Genomic DNA, 7,682 nt, shown 5'->3' with positions numbered 1-7,682 from the left:
TCCATCTAGTTCTGTAAGCCATCTATCTCATAATGGTTTGTATTGTCTTTCTGTACTTGAATGTGTACACCGCTCTCACAGTTTCTAGTGGTGCCCTACAATTAAATATCTGTTAAAGATCAGGAATGCTGTGATGTTAGTATTGACATCACTTGTGTCAAGAAGCACTGTTGTACACTAAAAAATACTCTCTAGGCAACCTTGCTTTTTGTCCTCCGAGCCTTCTGATCCTACCAAGCATTTTATCATGGAATAGTATCGTGACTTTGGAAAGTTATCTTTGGCCATCAGTCTTGGTATTGTTCTCTATGCTTTACTTGCAACTACTGACATGCAAATGTCACATCAGCTGCATCCCATTTGAGTCAAGCTACACAGCAAGTAGCTCACAGTCTGAGGTTGTCTTTAATGGATAGTGTCACACGGTATTCTAGCTGTTAGTTTGCCAAAGCCCAAGAGCAGTGTCATGCCACTGCAATTGCAACTGCCTCGATTTTTGTATTTTCACTTAAGGATAGAAATGGTAGTGGCATTATTTCAGTTTTCCAATTACTGAGAAAAAGTCTGTCCACTTGGATCTGCCAGTTTGTGTTTCTATTTTAAAATAAGCAAGATATTTCCCCTTCTTCATTGCTTGACTTTTGTATTTGCTGAGGGATGAGATTCTACTTACACTGCAACCTCCACTGCTTGTCTGTTGTGTTCTTGATAACTTATTTTTCAGTATTTTATGTTAACCTCTGTGAAGAATCCCTCCTTTTGTAAGTAATCAGTGTGGAGCCATCTGAACTCTTTAGAGACATTATACGAAAGAGTTTTTAATGACATCCTGGAAGAGTATAAAAATCTTTGATTATATGGTCAAAATTACTCTGCAATTGTTTTCCAGGCTCAGTGTTTAGTCACCGATCCTGCATATCTTACTGGGTTTAGTTTGTTTGAGTTTTTTATCATTACTATAGGATCGCAAACTATTATACTTGCAGTAACAGACTAGTAGGAATTTATTGAAGTAGTTCACATTTTTAGTGAATAGTTGGTAGATTTTAATATTGCAGAAACAGTCATGAGCCAGATATCAACGCATCATCTCCAAAGAAACAGATGCTTAAGTCCTGTTAGTCTGACGCTGACAGGTACTTTTACTTTCAAATTCTATTTTTTATTTTAAATATTATCACCTTAGATACTCCACACACACACACACACACCCCCATTCAGGAGTGTGTTAGTGTTTGAGAAGGGTTCATGGTTCACACATATGACTAAGTTCTTCCACTTTTTAGGGCCTTTTTGTGCACAGGAGAAGAGATGCCTTATGTGATGCTTCTTAGTGAGTTTCCTGACAAAGGAGCTGTGCCAGCGATCTGGTTGTTTCCTCTGCAAGTACGCTGGACATATGCACACACACTCCATCTGTATGAATGAGAGAGGAGAAAAGTGCATTTCAACATCTGTTGCAGGCAGTTATAAATAATATAGTAGCCTAATATTCCTAGGAATTATGCCTAAAGCAGGGCCCATGGCTCAGCAATTAAAAATGGAAAAACTAGCCTAGTACGATACCTCTAGGTCTCTTGTTTCCTATGATCTTCCTTTAAGTTTTTACCAGATGTTCCTTGAGAAAATCAAGGTCAAGTTACTTTTTATCATGATTTGTGATTTTTCATGGTTGTATTTGAATGTCTGGATGATCCCTGACATTTCTGAAATAAAGCTCTGTGAATAATTGGCCTGGGTGGCACAAGCAAGAAACTGTGGGATTAGGAGGGAATTCATACTTTGGTTTTTCAATGAAATCAGCAAATAATTGTTTCAGGATATATATTTGAATGAAATATATAATTTTCTCTAGGATTTTATTTCATTATTATTATTCAGGTTATACCTCTGATTACAATACCTGGGGGATAAAAACCCTGAAGGTGATTGCGTGAGCCCAGTTTCACATCACATAGAGCAAATTTCATTCATATGTGATGGACTACACTAGCATGTTCTTTGAAGGATTGTTTAAAAGCTACTTCTGCATAATTCCCTATGAGTAAAAAGATATAAAGTACTTTCTAAAATTCCTAACAACATGATGGATTATAAATTTTTAAACTGAAATAAATCAGAATGGATAAACTAATTTCCTTTCTTTCAGAGATGTTAAAGACAGCAAATGTGATAATAGTAATGAAAAAATTATTTTTGAAAGTTGACTCGATTTTAAATATTTTCAAGGACAGTTAATTAGAGCTGACATCCAAAAAGCACCTATTTTCATTAATTCATAGCAAAAGAAAAAGTATCAATATTAATGTATAAATTCCCTTGCTTTTTAGAGACTCAAAACAAAAATTAAACCTCAGAGTCTTATTGTAGTGTAAGGCAGAATGATACCTGTTCTGAAAATCACTATTTTGAGGCAAAGAGAAATTAAAAATGGTCTTCCTAAAACAATAGAGAACTCGCCTTTTGAAGATTTTATTTCTAGAAAGAAACATATGAAGAAAATTATATGAAATAAGCTATTACCCATTTTAAATAATGTTTACGTTAATAATAGAACAGCATTCTTTTTAAACTGATGCTTTTGGCACTTGTTATGTGGTATCTGTCTTACCACGTATTTATGAGAAAGAAAAAAATAAAGGGAAATTAAAGGATGAAAGAGAAAACTGTTGATAAATACTCTTTTAAAATAACTTTACTTTGACATAAATTATGAGCTATGCCAGCAGTGGTGTTTCAATTATTGGTATGTAATTATCTAGGGAGGAAGGGTTTTAAGAATTCATAGCAACTCCTTAGCATGTCTTATTGGATTTATGCCAGCATGAAGGATTTGGTAATGAACTGCTAATCTGACTGTGCTCACCACCTGCCCAAGGTTTGAAATGTGGGTCTGTCTAAATGTCAGCTGCAATTAAGTGTTAGTACCAAAAGGATCTCAGAAAATGAGAAAGTAGTAGGATAGATTTAACTGTCTATTATTGGTATTTATGGCTCTTCTCAGGTTTAATCACTCGCAGCCACTGCACACTAAACACTTTCTTGCAAATGTGGCTGGAAATAGTGTTTAATAGAAGAAATGGGATGAAATGAAGACAGGGAGTTTAGACTAGTAAAACATTCTGATAATGAGATTTGTTAGACAGTAGAAGAATCTCCTAAGGGCAGAAGGGGAAACCAGTGTCTGGGACATGTCCAATTAAACTTGAAAAACAGAAAATGCTCTCCTTGGAACAGGAAATAGATGTAATGAATTTTTTTCATGACTAATTTCTGTTATTCTCAAAGATTTTTCCCAGGCAAGAAATTTTCCTTGTTTCCTATCACTTCTGCAATGAGTAGTTTCATTGTTTTAAAGGATTAAGGCAAATAATTTACAATGTCTATGTTAACTTTGAAACTGGAAAGTTAATCATAGTCTGAATCACATGCACCTCATGCTTACTTATTAATTTATATCCTCTAATCTAAGCCTGGTAAAACAGGAATCTATTCTACCATGTTCTAAAATAGGAACTGTTGTGAGAACATTTCTACTACAAAATATTCCTCAGATTATGTATTCACACTAGCAGTCATGATGCTCTTTTGCGATTAACATTGATACAAGATGAGCTTTCTTGGAGTCACTCCCAATTTTACACTTATTGGGCAAATCTAGGGACATTTCAAAGAAGTGGACACCTGCTAATGTAAACCCAATATTTTGAGAGCACAAAAGGAATGGCTCGGTAATGGGGGGCAACGATTTTGTTAGTCCCAAAATGCAGGGTAGCTATTAAGCTGCAATCTGTCAATTTACACCAAAGCTGACTTTACTGAATCTTGAAAGTTAATAACTTCTACTTAATTTTGTTCCCAGGCTCAGCTATACCTGGGACCATTACCCACTTTAGGCTGGCCTGATTTTTCATTATCCTGCTTCTGACTCTATGTGCAAACTTAACACTGGAAAGCATACCACAGAAACTATTGTTCTATATAAATATAAATACACATATACATATTCACAAAAATACCTATGGATAGAAAGTGAGAAACAAGAATTCCAGTAACTTGACTAAATGCCATTTATATTTTTCTAATCCGAAGAATAAGAATTTTTAAAATACATTCACATTTTATTTTTAATTAAAATTATCAATTTTCCTAAATTTTCACAAAAAATATTTCCCACAATTTTCAAATTACTTCTTTAGAATGGAGTTGGATAGTTTACCTGAAAGGTTTGTTCTTCTTCACTTCTTTCATCTCAGAAAGTGTAGCATATGTATATGTAAGGAAGGGCAAAACCAAAGCCTAGAAATGAGAGTAATATTCAATATTTCAAACCAGTTTTTCTTAATACCTCTATTTTTCTAGGAGGAAAACACAGAGAAACCATTCTTGTTCCTTTCGCAGTATCTTACTTTCTAACATTCTGTTTCTTTGATGGAAAAACAGTTTTTAAAAAGTAAGAAGAAAGTGGCTTTCTCCATTAATAATGAAAATACTACTTTATAAACAATTTTAAATGAAAAATCTTAATACATTATCAAATCAAAATTCAGACTTTTTCCTTTCTTTAACAGATTAGATTAAAATTAGAATAATATTTTGAATAGTTCCACTAGCCTACCACCTTTCTTATCATATTCTGAGATAAGATTTGCAAAGTCAGGTCATCTAACAAGCACTTCATTTTCAGGATATTTGCATGATCTGCAATAGTAAACATACTACTAATAAAATTTTCTGAAGATGTAATCACTGGAAAGTACAACAGCAGTGCTTCCCAAGAAGCAGGCAGCACTTTTCTGCTTTCCCACTAATTCCTGCCGTGCTGATTCTGTGCTCGCAGAGCTTAGCAGTGACCCCGATTCAGATTTTTTTCTCAATATCAAAAACCAGTGAGTGATCCACTGACAGCATTCAAAGCACCCTTGGTTGTTCATAAGCATTTATCAGACCCTGAGAGCAGTTTTTCCAGCTGACAGATCTCTTTTGTGAGGTTTAACTAGGTCGGCACTCACATTGTAATGCATGTCTGGATCTGAACTCCGTGGCCCTGCCCTGTCTCTGCTTGCTGTACAGATTCTCATTTTCAGAAATACTTCCTCTCTGAAAAACCTGCTCAGAGTGAACTACAATCTGAAGTCACAATGCACTGTCTGATCAGCGCTATCTCTTCAGCACGCTGCATTAGCTGATTAAAAAAAGAAAGAGGATGATGGCTTTAAGCAAGAACAACTATCAGAAATCTGTTTATTTCCTCCTTTTTTTTATTTTTATCTTTTAAATGATGAGGGAAAGAGAAGGGGAGAAAAAGAACCCCAGAGAATTTTAAGAATAAGTCATTTCATTCTTAGAAGTCAATTGAGTAATTTTCTTTCAGTTCAGTCTCACATTCCATTATAAGCCAGAACAAAAGACTAGCCCCGCACATTGGTGTGGAAATCAGAATAGGATTCTTTTGCTGAAAACTAAGATGACTTTATATTTCTTAAAAGGCAACTTGGCTGTAAGCCAGAAAAACTATGAAATGCAAAAGAAAAATGAAAAAAAAGGACATATGAAATATTTTTTGCATGTATCTCCACATTCTGTATACACACTTTGCATACAGAATGCCACACTGGATTACTAATTCTTGTTTTACAAGTTACGTAGCTTTCACATCTCTGTTGAAGTTACTTGTGGCTCAGATAGCCACATCGAAATGAAAAAAAGACTTTTTTTTTTAAACAAGTGAAAGATCTAAACCAAAACAGGTTGGTTTCATGGGTGGTAGATTATTAATTACTGAATATATATTAATAAACAAGGTTTTAAATTATGATAACATTATTTTTTTAAGAACGCTTCTCTTCCACAAGATTGTAGCTCCTTACCCTACCAAAACTGTTTAAATCCTTTTTTCCTCATACCTCAGGTAAGGCAAAGGAAGGACAAATGACTTTGCTTATATCATTCAGACAGCTGGAGAAAAACTTCATATAAAATGAGGAAAGACCTTTAATTAGTAGTGGTAGTTGCATGAAGACCACTGGTCTTTCTTTTTGCATAAGCCTTAACAGATTTACTCTCTGCTAAGACAGGCCATCAGAGAATTAATTTGTACTTGTTTAACATTTACATACTTGGTGAAAACTACAGACCCAGGAAATTGGAAGATACGTTTCAAAGCTTAAAATAAGCTCTTCCCCTAGCAACTGTTTAGGAAAATGAGACCTTTGACTTTGATTCAGAAATTGTTTATGCTCCCTAATGGTAATTACATCAGCATTTGAAGAAGGTTCCCCATTATGTAAAGGGTAACTGTAAAGCACATGAAGTATCAAAACAAGCACAGAAAAGCCAGAAGAAGTTCAATTCACAAATTAATTTTACAATGTCTGGGGCACATTCTGCGATGACATCTAGATTAAAGATAAGACAGAACCGTATTTTGCTACTATGGTGACACAGCACCTGCAAACAGCCTAGATAGGATGCACCCAGCTATGGACTGAATTCAGCCCACAGGAACAATCGCCCGCCCCACACACTACTCCTGCATACCTTTTTGATGAGGCATCCTCACACATGCACAAATCTGATCCCTGATATCGTTTCTTAAAGGCCCAGTACCCCCCTTTCTTTCTCATGTATAGCACTCATTGAGGATGTATTCTGTACAATTCTTCTTAACCCCACCTTCCTTTCCTGTCTTGTAAGCATAACAGTTAGTAAAATTATTGTATGTAATGTAATCTGATTCTTCATAAAGATATAATCATTATGACTGATGAGCTAACATACAATCAAAGAATAATGTAGATTGAAAGGGACCCCTTGTGGTTATCTGGCCCAATTCCTTACACAAAGCTGGGACAACTACAAAACTACAGTAAATGTCTCAGAGCTGCGTCCAGTTGAGTTCTGAATGCCTGCAGGGATGGAGATGCCCCACATCTCTTCAGGCAACCTGTTACAGGGTTTGACCACCTTCATAGCAAACAATTTTTTCCTCACATAGAGTCAAAATTTTGCTTGCTTCTACTTGGGTCTCTTCTTTCTTGTCCTGCTGCTTTGCACCTCCAAGAGCAGCCTCACTCTGACTCCTCCATACCTCCCATTCAGGCTGGGGAAGACTGCAATGAAATCTCCCCTGAACCCCTTTTTCCAGGCTAAACAAGCCAACTTTTCTCAGTGTCTCCTTATGCACTCCATTGCATATCCAATGCATATGGAACGTTCTATATGCTCCAGTGTCCCAACTTCTGGATGGCCTTCCACTGAGCTACCTCGGGTATGTCCATGTCTGTCTTGCACTGGGGAGCCCAGACCTGGACCCAGCACTCCAGATGTACCTCAGCAATGCTGACCAGAGGGGAAGGATCCCACCCCTCAACTGGTAAGCATTGGTCTCCCCTCTGCAGCTTGGTATGCAGCTGGCTTTCAGCACTGAAAGGGCACATTTCTGGCTCATGGTCAACTGGTTGTCTACCAGGTCTCCCAGGTCCTTTTCTGCCAAGCTGCTTTTTTAGCCAGTTGGCCCTGAGCCTGTACTGGTGCTTCTGGCTATTCCTCCGCAGGGGCAGGATTTTGCAATTCCCTTCACTGATCTTCATGAAGTTCCTGCCAGCCCATTTCTCCAGCTTGATGAGATTCCTCTGAGTTGCAGCCCTACCCTCCAGTTTACTGACAGTTCCATTCATCTG

At 36.7% G+C, this 7,682-nt stretch overlaps 1 long non-coding RNA gene across 1 annotated transcript; it reads right to left on the bottom strand.

Annotated features, from left to right (window-relative positions):
* Positions 1 to 1,043: 1,043 nt before the first annotated feature.
* On the bottom strand, positions 1,044 to 4,834 carry LOC114011357 (uncharacterized). Its single transcript, XR_003553210.1, has 3 exons — positions 4,622 to 4,834; positions 4,220 to 4,299; positions 1,044 to 1,416 (listed from the first exon to the last, which is right to left on the bottom strand). It is a non-coding gene; the product is annotated as an uncharacterized LOC114011357 (long non-coding RNA).
* Positions 4,835 to 7,682: the final 2,848 nt, after the last annotated feature.

The sequence above is a fragment of the Falco peregrinus genome, chromosome 7, assembly GCF_023634155.1.
Source record: "Falco peregrinus isolate bFalPer1 chromosome 7, bFalPer1.pri, whole genome shotgun sequence".
Lineage (NCBI taxonomy): Eukaryota > Metazoa > Chordata > Aves > Falconiformes > Falconidae > Falco > Falco peregrinus.
The sequence above is the reverse complement of the archived record's forward strand: the minus strand, read 5'-3'. Positions and strand labels throughout refer to the sequence as shown.